This window comes from Peromyscus eremicus, chromosome 1, assembly GCF_949786415.1.
Source record: "Peromyscus eremicus chromosome 1, PerEre_H2_v1, whole genome shotgun sequence".
In the NCBI taxonomy this organism is placed as follows: domain Eukaryota; kingdom Metazoa; phylum Chordata; class Mammalia; order Rodentia; family Cricetidae; genus Peromyscus; species Peromyscus eremicus.
Genome location: NC_081416.1, coordinates 63,334,908 through 63,349,036, shown reverse-complemented (window position 1 = coordinate 63,349,036; position 14,129 = coordinate 63,334,908).

The following is a 14,129-nucleotide window of genomic DNA, read 5'->3' as shown; positions in this document are numbered from 1 at the left end:
ATCTTGAGCCAAGTGGACCCTGCCATGTGGGGCCTGGGACAGGGGTTTGTCTCTTCCAGAGACCTGCTCTGCTGGGCAGGAGGGTGGGGATATATGTGAAGCAAACAGAACCAAGTAGACCGGTCTGTACTTTGTCTATGGAGTGCATTCTACCTACCTCTTCAAGAGCATTAGTCCAGAGCTGGTGTAGTAGTCAGAGGCAGAAGGATCTAACAGGGAGGTGTAGGCCAGCCAGGGCTACATAACCCTGTCTCAGAAAAAAACAACAAAAAACAGACCAGGAAAGGCCACTGGCACCTGTCCCAGGCTCTACTGAAGACTGAAGGAAAAAACCAGCATGATGCATGAGTGCTATACCCGGGCTACCCCAAAAGCTACCCCAGCTCAGAGGGGGCTGGCCCTGCCCTCTGCCCGTAGCTGTCTATAGCACCCACATTCTTGAACCACGGGTTCTGGCTTGAGGCTGGTGGAGCCTGAGGAGGGAAGACCAGTTTCCTCAACAAAGTGGAAGAGTCTGTTTCCAGGCATCCTCTTTTAGCCCAGCCTGTTGGGCAGGTACTGTTCTAGGCGCCCAGTGTCTCTAAGGGAGCTGAGGCCCAGGAGCACCTGCCACTGGGCAGCTCTCAGCCACACACAACCTTTACTAGGCCAGAGCTTCTGACAGGATTTAGGCCAGTGACACAGGCAAGGACTGGTGTCTGTGAAAACGAGGTCTACATCAGAGCAGTGTGAGCACAACTCTTAGAACTCAGTTCTGGACGTCAGAGGATGGGGTCAGATGTCCTTCCCACGTGTTCCAAGGGCTCAGCAAGCTACCCTGCCTGGTGGGTCTCAGAGCAGTCGGCCTTGGGCACCTTATCCTAGAGAACTGAGAGACTGCAATGCAAAGTAGTTCTCCAGGTGTGGGGTGCCTCTAGAATACTTATCCTGTGCCTGGCCATGGAAGGTGATGTCCTAGTCAGGGTTACTCTTGCCGCGATGAAACACCATGACCAAAAGCAAGTCGGAGGAAAGGGTTCATTTGGCTTACACTTCCACATCATAGTCCATCATGGAAGGAAGTCAGGTCAGGAACCTGGAGGCAGGAGCTGATTCAGAGACCATGGAAGGGGACTGCTTACTGGCTTGCTCCCTCCGGCTTGTCCAGTTCTTTTTTCTTTTTCTTTCTTTTTTTTTAATTAAAAGAATTTTTATTGTATTTTTATTATTTAAAGTAATTTTTAACTCTAAATATGTTTGATCATATTCTTCCCCTCCCTAGAACAACAGCCCCTCCAATCAAGAAAATGATCCCCCCAAAAAGTAAACAAAAAATCCATCAAACTATAACCAAATAAACACACACACACACACACACACACACACACACACACACACACAAACAAACAAAACAAAACCTGTGGCATTACGTTTGTCAACTACTCTTGAACATGAGGCCTGCCCTGGAGTGGTTAAGATACCCAGTGTCACTCCATTGGAGAAAACTGATTTTCCCTCTCCCAGCAGGTCTAAATGACAGTTCAGTTGTTAGCCTTTACCCTAGTGGCTAGAATTTCATTCACTCATTTTTTAAAATATAGCAATAAAATATAAGATTTAAAAAAAACAAAAAACAAAAACTATCACGTCAAAGTTGGACAAGACAAACCAACAGAAGGAAAAGAGCCCAAGAGAAGGCACAAGAGTGAGAGAGACTCTCATTCACATACTCAGGAATCCTATAAAAATACTAAACTGGAAGCCATATGAGCACAGAGGACCTGGTGCAGACCCATGCAGGCCCTGCGCATGGCACTTCAGTCTCTCTGAGTTCCTATGAGCTTTGCTTATGTTGATTTAGAGGGCTCTGATTTCTTGGAGTCCTCTGTCACCTCTGACTCTTACACTCTTTCTGCCTCCTCTTCTGTGGAGTTCCCTGAGGTCTAAGGAGAGGGGCTTTCTTATAGCACCGGGGACCACCAGCCCAGGAATGGTGCTACTCACAATGGAACTCCCACGTCAATCACTGAGAAGATGTCCTACAGGTTTGCCTACAGCCCAGTTTATGGAGAGTTTTCTCAATTGAGACTCCCTCCTCTCCAATGACTCTAGCTCGTGTCACACTGACACAGAACTAGCCAGGACAGGTGGAAAGCACTACCTTTTTGGATACCTGTACACTCAACACCCGAGGCCACTGGGGAGTCCTGTCACTAAAACAGAAGGGACTCTCTTGCATGCCTGACATTTCCCAGACTTCAGGACCATGAAAGTCCCTCTTAGGTCCCTTGGTAGCACTTCTTAGAGAAGCCAATGAGGTACGCAGTACTCACGGGGATGGCTGGGTCAGTCCCTAGAACCCTGATGCAACCTGATCCTGCTCACTTCCTTAAGTTGGGACCCTTCCTTGCCCACAGAAGGCCAGTGCCCCCTCCAGCTGTCCACAACCTCAGAGGCTCAGGGCATCAAAGCTTTCAGGAAGGGTGGTCAAGATAGTCCTAGAATCCTAAGCTAGCCTATGCTGCCTATCACCCACCCCCCAAGCCTGGGGAGAGCAGCTATCCTGGAGCCTAGATGATGCTTCAGATCTAATGAGAAGTGCAAGTAGCTTCATTAAGAAGTCATTAAGAACGTCTTTTTAAGAAGAACATTAGTGGTGCTTTCTGAGTCTGATTTCATGGTAGTGCACAGGAGACTGGGGAATAGGGGGGAAAGGCTATTACTTACCCCTAGGTTGACCCCAATGGAAGGGTCCCCAGAAGGTGACAACTGACTCTTCTCAACAACTCTCGGGTGACTCTCCTAGTCCTGGTGAATGACCCCTTGGAGAAACCCTGACACAAAGCCTTGTTCCCCACAAGGAGGCCTGGAACGCTTGACACGGCATGCTTCTGTGTAGCCACTCCATGTGGCTCTCACTACCCACCTGCCCTGGGTGCCAGGCTCTGCTCTGGCTTCAGATGACAGACTCACTACGGCCTCCAGGCCCTGTTGCCAACGCTTCCTTCTGATACACAGGATGGCTATCCAAGGTTACTAGCTCCCCTTCTGCTCACTGGGACGGGGAGCTCCCAGGGAGATGACAGGAGCAAACACTTGGATTTCAGGTACTAGCCAGGAGTGTGGGGAGTGTGTCCTGTGGGAATTTGGAGACATGGGCAGAGAGAGCTGGTACTGAGCCTCTCCCACTCCCATGGACTCCCACAGGAAAGAGATGATCCACTTAGAGCAGAAATTGCCTGGGTCTCTCCCATCATCCACCCCAGAGTGCCATTGGAGAAGCTCCAACACCTTCACCTTCAGATGCCAGTGGGTATGAGTGGGACTCTAGCCAGGTGGGGGTGCTGGTATAATTCCTTCCCAGCATAGTGACAACCTAAGAGCAGACTTTATTCCACCAGTCAGACATCCAGCATCCTTCATGCGAGCAGTGACATGACCCTCCCTATTCTACAACCAGCTCTTACTCCATCATCCCTTCTTTCCATCAGGGTTGGCCATCAGTTGTCAGGTGCTGAGGCCAGCTGTCACTATTCTGATACCGAACAGCCTGGATGGAGAGTGACATGGAGGATCTGTGGGCAGAGCCCCAAGTAATAGTGTCCCAAGCATGCACAGGGACTCTGTTCTGTCACTTGCCTCCCTAACCCCTACCCCTGCCTGAGCTCCTCTTACCCATCCCTGCCAAGCTTCTACTCCCTCTGCGCCTCCATGTTGCAGCCAAGGCATGTCCTTACCTGCCTGCTCAGATGGCCCTGGAGGCTGTGGGTGCTGGGACTGCAGCCTGGCAATGTGGGGCAGGGTGAGGCTGGACAGAGGCCTGGATAGCAGAACTTCTGGCCCCAGGACAGACCTGACCTGGCCCTGCACTCCTGGGGCCACCTTAGCTACTCCTGTGCACACACATACCCCCTTGGCTCCACAGCCTAGCCCTCTTGGGTCTCTTGTGACTAAGGAGGAAGGAGGAGGGGGGAAGGGACAAGGGCAGAGTCGTCCCTGTGGGCTTCATCAAGCCTGAAGCCCTATACTATAACTATACAAAAAGGGAAGGCTTAGCCCCGCCCCCAACCAACTCCTGGTCTCTTTCCACTGAGAAGGAAGGCCCCAAACCTGGACACTTCCAGATGCTGCCCGTGGTGCCACACCCTGGTGTGGTTTCTCCAGGGCCTCTTTTTCTCTTACTCTGAGGTCACCACTGTTGGAGGTAGAAAATTAGTAAAATAAAGTAAAAGAAGATAAAAGTAGGTGGGCTCCGCCCATATGTGCTTTGCGCTCGCTTCTCAGAGAGACTTCTGGCATTCACAGATGTTTGCTCTTCAGATTTGGCCTCCTGCCACCAAGAAGCTCCGCCTGGCTCTCCCTTCCATGTTCCCCATGTCTCCCCATGTCCTGGGATTCCCCCTGCCTGCCAGGCTCCGGGGCTGGTGTTGGGTGGCGTCTTACCCCCCTGGACACTGCAGAAAGAGCAATGGCCTGAATGGGATTGACTCCCATGGGAGCCTCCCCTCCGCTGTCCCTGTCTGCCATGGAAAGGAGTGAGCCAGGAAGAGAGAAGCTACACACGGCAGAGCACACACCCATACCCACCACACACACACACACACACACACACACACACACACACACACACACAGGTGGGGGTGGGCTGTCTGAATAGCTAGGCTGGGCCTGTCCCTGGTTGAAAGTGGCTGTCATCTGTTCAGGAGGGTTAAGCTGTTTTGTGCCCCAGAAACCCAAAGAAGCTTCCAGAGCTGACCAATGCCTAGCCAGAAGGAGGGGCCGTGGCTGGAGGGGGAGCTGCCCACAGGTCTCATCCAGGACTGACTTCCTCCTCCCACAGCCTCTGTGGATTCAAGGAAGATTCAGCGGCCCCTCCTGCTCTTCCTAGGACTATGGCTACTGCTGTCACCAGCCCAGACTCCCTTCCTGCCCGCCCCCCTCCGGAGGCGCCAACCAGCCTCTGCCCCAGCTGGTTTATTTTTAGCTCCTGCCCTGCCTGACACTGCCTTGGATTTTGCACTGGGATCTACCCGAAGCCCTTCCTAGGGCAGGCAGGCTCTGACCACCGGAGGGCACAGGGAGGGCTTCCTTCCTTGTGATTCTAGGAAGTGGCAGGGAGAGTGGTATCCCTGACCTTCCTGACCAACTGAGAGGTGGAGCCTGGGAGTGGGGCCCAATGAAGCCCACAGCAGAACAGATTCAGTGTCCACAGCTAGAGGGGACAGTGGAGGCTGAGGAGCTGGAATGTCAGTCTGAAGAGAGCAGGGGAGAGCAGTTGCAGTCACAGCATGAGGCCTAGTCTGTAGGGCATAGGTGGGAGTCACAAGTTGGGACCATAGCAGTCTGAGGGTGGACGTTAGGACAGAGAGGTAGCTGCTCATAGAACAAGGGGCATGTGATGATTGGACTCTACAGGAGACATGACAGCAAGGCCCATGTGGTGGGAGTGACGGGATAGTCCCAGGTAGGAGGGAGGAAGAGGGGTTGGGGCAGACGGGCCTGAGATGTCCAGGGTTTCTGGAGCACAGGACTGGGTCCTCATGCCCCCAACCTTGCAGAAGGGTTACGTCCTTGCACAGGAGAGGGTCTGAGAGATGAGTGCACACATAGCAGAATGCACACACGGCAGGATGCACACGCAGCAACACTTACTCTGGGACAGATCTATGCAAGTCATACAGCTCATCAAGAAGGTCCCTGGAAGATCAGCCGGAAGCCACACAAAGCATGTCCACCTTCTTCAGTCCTGCATGGAACGGGAAGGCCGGAACCCAGCAGGTGGCATCAGCAGTGAAGACACCAGCCCATGGGGGCCCTGGATGGATCTTGTCAAGTATGACTCTTTCCCGGTAGCCACTCACCGCAGAGGTCCATCCTGACCGTTTGAGGGGCTTGCTGAGTGGTTGGTACAATGAGTAGGTTTGACTTAGTGTGTCCACAGACAGACACACACAACACTATAGTCTATTTGATGACATCACCATGTCCCCTGAAGGAAAATCCGTACTTTTTAACTGTGTTACCCCCAGACCCTAACGACCACTTCTCTGACTTCTGTCACAAGAGTCATTCTATCCTAGACGTTCAGGTCCTGTGCCCATGGAGTCACACTGCACATGGTTTGGGTCTTCATCCCCTGAGTGTGTTACCAAGGTTCATCCACGTTAGCTGTATATTTCCACGCTCCAGCCTTTCTAAGGCTGAAGAATGCTCTGTCATGTGGGCGTGCCACATTTCACAATAAGATTTTTGTTGTTTGGGTCGGTGTTTTTCTGAAGTGGTAGAAATTGAACCCAGGGTCATGCACAGGCTGGGAACGTCCTTTATCTCTAACGTGCCCCTACAACACCCCATTCTGCTGACCCGACAGCCCATCTGTTGATAGACCTTGCACCATTGTGAATACAGCGCCAGGAACGCTGGTGCATGAGTTTCTGTGTGGACAGAGGTTTATATATGGTCACTGGGTCCTGTGGGTCACAGCTACGGGTCATTTTCAGACAGCAGCCATGGTGGTGACTTACAGTGACAGGGGAGCCACTGTGGCCAGCTACCAGCTCTATTAAGACAAGGGCAGAACTGAGCTGTACCTTGGCTCCCAGGTCTCAGACTTGGAGGCATCCAGCCCACACCACCAGATTAGCTGCTAAGGGTGGTCGCTAGGGATGGTAACCCTAGCAGGAGGCCCAGCCAGACACTCTAGATAGTCCTGCTGTAGACAGACTGTTCAGAGTGCCTTAGGCCAAGTGCTGAGGCAGGAGGCACAGTCTTGCATGGTGTCCTGGGTTCATGGTAGCATGCTTTCGGGGTGGCACCCAGGACGGCACTAGATTCAGAGTCATCCCCTTCCTTGCGCTGAGCTTCCTCCTGTGCTGGCAGTTTGGGGCCAGGGCACACACTCCCAGCCTCCGCGGTGAACACGGAGCAGGCAGAGTCTGAGCACACGGTACCTGCTGCATTAAGCGCAGTCCACACTGGCCCTGATGTGTCTTCTCCTGCCTGTAATTTTATCACACATGGTTTAGGGTCTGCAGAAGGTGCGGCACGGTGCTGCTCTCAGCCTGGAGACGGACTGGTTGTAAGTATTCCGTCTTACACGTTGTTCCCTAGAGCTCCTGCTAACTGGCAGCATTCCTACAAACAACAGGCCTCTTCTTGCTTGGCAGCATCCTCCTCGCATATTGTACGTTTTCCTCTGAAATGTTTAACGTGCTAAAGTCTAGCTTCAATCACATCAGCTCTAGAGCAGACTAATCACTTAGCCTGATTGTTGAGCTGCATGTGGTTCTGGGATTTTAAAACATGGAAGAAAACAACCCTACCAAGCTACATACCCACAGCCGGCTGTGCAGCTGATCCTTCACAGGAAAATGTATTGCCCTCTCTGGGGCTTTGTGGTTGGGTTAGTGTTTACTGGGAATGAAAATTGTTTTAACCACCAGCACAGTGCCTAGAATGTTGGACAGATGTTAATTGTGTTATCGATGCCAAAACTGGAAACACCTTGCCCCTTCCCAGAGTTGAGCTTTTTGGTTTAATTACTGTAACTGTGATGGCTGAAACCGAAGCGCGTGTGCATTCGGAACGGGAAACACTGATGTTAGAAAGTAATTTCAGATCTGCATAGCTGGGGATGGAGACAGCAGGTGTGTCAAAGAGCAGGGCTGCTGGCTGATTCTGGCACGCGTGTGGGAGGAGGGGGTAGTGTGACGGTGCCTTCCATGCATGCCCACGGGCGTTCGCTATGCTGTGTTTATAGCTGGCGATGATTTCCCATCTGCAGTGACTCCATGATTCCCAGCCCTGTTCCTTAAATGCAGAAGCAAACAGCAGTCTGTTCCGGCAGACACAGGCTGCAGGTCAGTTGGTGGTGGACTTGCTGGCCTGGCCCAGGGCCTCTTTCCCAGACCCCTGCATTGCTCCAAGGTGGTATGTGTGGGTGGGTGGGTGGGGGGCTGCTTTGGCAGCCAAGGGATCTTTTTTATTTCACAATTAATAGATGCAAACATGGTAATAGACTTAATATTTTAGAGTTGTCTTTGATTTATACAAAGTTAACTAATAGTTGGGGAGTCCCGCGTACTTTTTGTGGTTCCCCTGTCCCCTGTCCTTCACTTCTGGCAGTGGGGTGACTTGTCTGGCAGAGCTGGTATTGACACTGTTACCGACAGCCATCTGCTCACCACATGAGAGTGGACTCTCTCTCGGAGCTGCACATTCTATGGGTTTGGGCATAGTCACACTGTCACATCTTCCACTGCAGCATCATACACAAGCCTCTGTCCACAAATTCTGCAACCCACTGTTTCAAGTGAACAAACACACAAGACCACAAAGAGCTCCAGTTCCAGTGGCACATTTGCTAAAACATCAACAGCACAGGCGTGGGGAATAGTGATGTGTTTACTCCAAGGCGCACTGGGTATCAAAGACCCATATTCCTCAGACCATCCCCGCGGCTTTGAGCCTGGAGTGAGAGTGGGCAGCGCTTGAAATACTCAAGACAATGATAAAGTGAGGTGACCGCACGTTATCTACTGGAAATGAAGTTCCAAAGCTGCTAATATTCTCAAGAGAAGGAAATGACTATTTGAGTCAGAAATCAGTGAACATGAAGTGTTAATTTTCCTTGTCCAAGTTCCTAGTCCCCATGGATTAAGTCTCTACTCTATAGACATATGGAAATATTGTGAATCAGAAGAAATAAAATGCTAACAGGGATTTTAAAAATGTGTTTTCAAAATCAAACATGCTGGTTTTGAAACTCCACCTTCATTAGCACCAGGTGGGCTTTGGCTGCTGTCTGCACAATGGCTCAGTGAATTCACTGATCTGCCCTGAGAAAAAGCAGATTGATTAGGAGAAGCTGATTAAGCTCTGCGGAAGGAGGTGTGATTAATGCCTACTCACACAGCAAACAGGATAGTTACATTTCACTGTCTTCCCGTGACTCAAAGTCAGTGGCTGAGAGCCCCAAGAGGGAAAGGGAGAAATCCATTCCAGGGACCCCAGGCATCTAACAAGCATCAAGGGTCACTGGTCGCCGCATGCTGGAGGCCTAAGAAGCTGGTTGCAGGCGCTCCACCATCATCATCATCATCATCATCTTCATCTTCACCACTATCACCAGAACCATGGTCTTATCACCATTATCACCATCAACACCTCCATCATCTTCACTAACACCATCATATCACAATCACCTCTAACATCATCTTCATTAGCACTTTGAACTCCATCACCGTCATCATAACCATCATCTTTGCCACCATCATCTTCAACCTAAGCACTATCACAACCATCTTCATGTCTTCATCATCACCACCATCATGACCGTGACCTTTATGTGACCTTATCATGGTCGTAGTCACTGTCATTACTGCCGGCAAGCCAGGTAGATGAGGTGGGTGGAGGCTGGGCCCGAATCCTATTGATCAAGACCCCACGTAGAGAAGTGTGTACCGTGTGAACGGACATACAGCCCCAGAGAAGGGAGAATACTGATGTAGAAAGGAAGTGACAGGGTGGCCCTGAGAGTCCTGCCAGCACTAGGCATCCTTGTTCTTGGTGGTGTTTCAGACTGTGCAGTTGCCCAGGGCCTCCACGTTCTGCTCTCCCAGGTCCTCTTCTGCTCTCTCCTATCCTGTCTATTCATTCTGCATTTTCTACCCTTGTTTTTTTAACTTCCTACCTTCAGGAAGCACATACACTCCCTGCCCCCTGCAGGTCTTAGAACTCAGGGCCAGCCAGAGCCAGGGGTTGGCATCTAGTGTAGGAAGAAAATAGAGTTGGAATTCTGCCTATAAATGTCCCCATCCCTTTTCTGGTGACTGATACTCCATCCACACACAGCTCTCGGCTTGGGGATGCTCTGGGGGTCAGATATGCCAAAGACCCTTCTAGTAAGAAGGGTGGGGTCTACTGCACGCTCATTCCAGCCTTCCATGATTATCATTCTGAGCCATCCACTGCTTGCCGGCATCCAGGCCTCCTGGAAGCTACCCCTATGCCCCCACAGAAAGCCCCGATGGCAGGTCCTGACATGTTTTGTACCCTGTAGCTTGGCAACCATGGGATAGAGTGGGCATCCTGTCAACATTCCTAGGACTCTCTCTCATCCTCCTAGCCCTGCCTGGTCTCCATCAGCATGTGAACTCACACTTAAGGTTACTCTGGGGCAAAACTGGGAATGAGGCTCCCGTCAGGACCCTCCCCAAGGCTGTTGTTCCTTTCTACATGTACTGGGCCTCGTAGCTCTCTACCTTCATCCTGCTCCTTCTGGGCAAGCTGGACCATAGGTCTCTTTCTTCAGATCCTCCTTTCCATGGCTTTTCTTCTTCTTTTTTTAATCTCTAGTAAAACAGGTGTTTCATGCACAAAAGCACTCTGTGGACACTGCAGACCAGAGTGGAGACAGATAGGTGGGAAGAGAGTACCCATACCAGCTTTCTTCTTCAGGTTCTAGCATAAGGTACCAAGGGTAGCAAAACTTTGGGCTTAAAGGAGTGATACTTGTCTACTTGGGTCCTTGAGGGAGCATCTCCTCTTCATCTGGCACATCCCTGGTAGTTTGAGCTCCAGATAGTCTCTGAGCTCATCCAGCATATGCCCCAGGCCTCCCCAGGCTCTGCAAGACATGGTGGTGACAGCGTTTCCTAGGAAACTGCAGCTAGCTGCCAGACCAACATGCCTGTGCCCCTTGGGGCTTCAGTGGGTGTAGGCTGGGATGCTCCAGAGGGAAGATGTGTGTCTGTGTGTAGTGAGATGGGGAGTGAGGGGGATGAGGAGGCACATGTGTACGTGTGTCCACAAGAATACTCATGTGATTATGTGGTACTGTGTGTGAAGCATTCTCATGTGAGTTCTGTATTTGGGATCTTCATGGAGTGCATTTCTGAGTGACTTGGGTCTGTGTTCTCCAAGCCTCCGTACGGATGTGTGAGCTTGTGTGCACTGGGCTTTGGTGTGCCTCTAAATCCATGTGGGTGTATGTATCTTTCTGTGTCTGTTTGTACGTCTGTGTGTACACAGATATATTTGAGGAGCTGTGCGGGTGTGGGCAGTGTATTGGGTTTCTGGAATACTCTTGTGTTCTCTCTCCACAGATCTGAGACTTCCTGGCTGCAGCCTCATGGGCCCAGAGCCAAGCTTGCTACCAGCCAGTAATGCACCACTCCTGCCCTGGAGCCTTCAGGTAAACTAACTGCCTTTAGTAAACAAGGCGGGTGGGGTGGGCGGCAACAGGGTCACCAAGGCAAGCACAGATCTGGATGAGAGCCTTGAAGGTGGTACCACTCTCCCAAGCTGACTAGCTAGCAGCAAGAAGCAATACTGTCTTCAGATCAACCCCCTTCCCTGAGTTCCACCTGCCTCAGGGAAGACAGGATGTCAGAGCAGTGTAAGTATGAAGGAGGAGCCACTGTTAAGGAGGACTTGGGGTTGGGGGGAGGCCTCTCCCAGGGTACCTGAGCAGGAATCAGGGTGGGGCCTAGGGAGTAGGGAAGGAGGACAGGAGGGAGAGAGGGGCTTCCAGGGCTAGGGTTGCAGTTGACACAGGCCTCAGGGAGACAGGTCTCCTCCATCACCTCCCCAGCCACGGCCTCCACATTAGAAATGCCATGGGAAGCAGGGACAGAGCAGGTGAGCCAGTCTGCAGCCATCCCTGAGGAATGGGGGTGGGGGGGGAGAGAAGACCAGAGATGCAGAATGGGAGCAGGCATCACAAGCGGGAGCTATGGGACAGACAATGACAGAGCCACCAAGAGGTTCTCCGGGAGAGGCGCTGCAGCTGGTTGTAGAAGGGCAAAGGCTGACCTGAGCAGAGCCGTGATAAACACCTCTGTCCCAGGCTCACCTAGAGAAGCCAGCAGCGCCAGGGCCTCGACTCCTCCTCTGCAGCCCGGACCCCAGCGGAAAAAGCTGAGGAAAAAGCTGAGAAAGCACCGGGCACATCAGGCACAAAGAAAGGGATGGATAGGAAGGGCTCAGGGACCCCAGTGTTCAGAGCTGCCAATGGTCTTCTTCCACAGAGCACACTCAGGCCTGAGCTGGGGCTGCTGTGAGGGGTTTGGGGTACCTCCATAGACAGGAAGGATCACATGCAGGCCCTTGTCCAGTCAGCAGATGTGGGCCCAGTAGAGAAGGAAATGCCTTCCCCACCCCCCAGCCAGTGAAGAGCTGGGCCCTAGCCAGAAGGAGTGACAAGCAGGGAGGACAGCAGTCAGGGACAGGATGGACAGGATCAATCAGACCCTCATTCCACCCACTGCCACCCCATCGTCCCCTCTCCCACCATCCTGTTTCTGCATCATCCTAAGAGAGGCAAATCTGAATGTTTGATTCAGTATATGGTGCTTCCTCTTTGCTGATTGGAATATGTCTGCTGTAGGAGCAAATGGAAGAATTAAAGCATGCAGAATTTGCATAGTTAAGCTGGGTGTGGTGGCACACACCAGTAACCCCAGCAGTTGAAAGGCAGAGCAGATATGAGGCCAGCCTGGGCTATGTAGTGAGTTCCACAGAGCCCAGGTTCCAAATGGAGAACCTGTCTCAAGGAGAGAGAGAGAGAGAGAGAGAGAGAGAGAGAGAGAGAGAGAGAGAGAGAGAGAGAGAAGGAACTTACATACTTAACATTAAAATAAACAACTATTTCCCCCCTTAAGTGAATATTGGACTAGAGACAAGACGGAAGTCAAGTCGATGCTGACAGGTATAAACTCCTCTTATTATTGTGTGCTCCACTCTGGCTAGGGTTAGGGGCCTGTGCTGTCCATGTGGGTGTGTGGTGCTCTCCATCAACCCTGCACCTGTCTGCTGCCCTTACTTGCTCCAGGCAGAACTTAAAGGATAGGGCCAGGGAACATCTTCCTGCTGACCTCAGCCAGGACCCTGCAGCTTCTAACTTCCCCCAGAGAGCTCTGCCTCAGGGAATATTTCCCTGTGGACTTACTGAACAGGACCACCATCAGCTCTAGAGTGCTCCTGTATGTTCCAAAGCCTGATCTTTGTGCATTGTGTCTGGGCATCCTGGATACCTGATTGACACAGGATATGCTAAATAAAGTTGTGTCTGGTGGGAAGAGGAGATTCTTCTCCTGAGGTGGATGCCTGATGGTGCCCTGTGGGGTGGGGGACTCTAACAGTGTCTGGAATATATATATACATATATCTTAGTGTGGGCACCTTGAGCAAGCAGCAGGCAGGCCTGATCATGTGCAGCCAGCGGAGGGTACAATGGCTGCCAGCCACCATTCCCAGGACCTGTTATAGTCTGAGCAGGCCTTTGTAATTGTCCTCACTATTTTGTGATACAATAAATATTAGACCTGAAAGATGATAAACAATAGAATTTTTTAGGTTTTTTTTCTTATTTTAGTTATGTGCATGTGTGTCTATACGTGGTATTATGCACATGAATGCACATGCCCACAGAGGTCAGACAGAGGTGTCAGATCTCCCTAGAGCTGAGGTTATAGGCAGCCTGATGTGGGTGCTGGGAATTGAACTCAGGTCCTCAGGTAGAGCAGTATGTGCTCTTAACTACTGGACCATCTCTCCAGCCCCTAATTTTATTTATTTATTTTTTTAACTCTAGCCTGGGAAGTTCATGATTGAGCCTCAGCTGACATATTGTCTGGTAAGGCTGCTGTTGCTTCCAGAGGGCATTATCTCACTGGGTCCTCATACAAGAGAACAGTCAGGAAGGTGGTCTGCATCCCTCCAGGCCGTCTATAGGGACAGAACCTGGAGACCTGATTACTTCTAAAGTAAACCTCCCAACGCAGTCCTCTTGGGGGTTAGGTTCTAACATGAATTCAGAGTGCACCAGTAATCAGTCAGCAGCAGAAGCCAGGAGGGTTGGTTTCCCGAGTCCTCCATGCTCAGTGTTTAGCCAAACACTAGTCTAGAGGGCACTGTGGAGGCCCTTTAAGAGGGAAGATGCAGTAGGACCCAACAGCAGAGCCAGACAGACCTCAGGGATTCACTGAGAGAGCCTCTTAGAAGGCTGCTCCCACGATACAAGCTTTTCCCTATCAGGGCTCCCAGGCACTGGAACATCTACTCAACCAGCTGACATCCTGCGGTTGCTGAACACGGCCTGGGCAGGAGACTCCATGGCACTCAAAAGCAAGGATCCAGGAAGCCTCTCA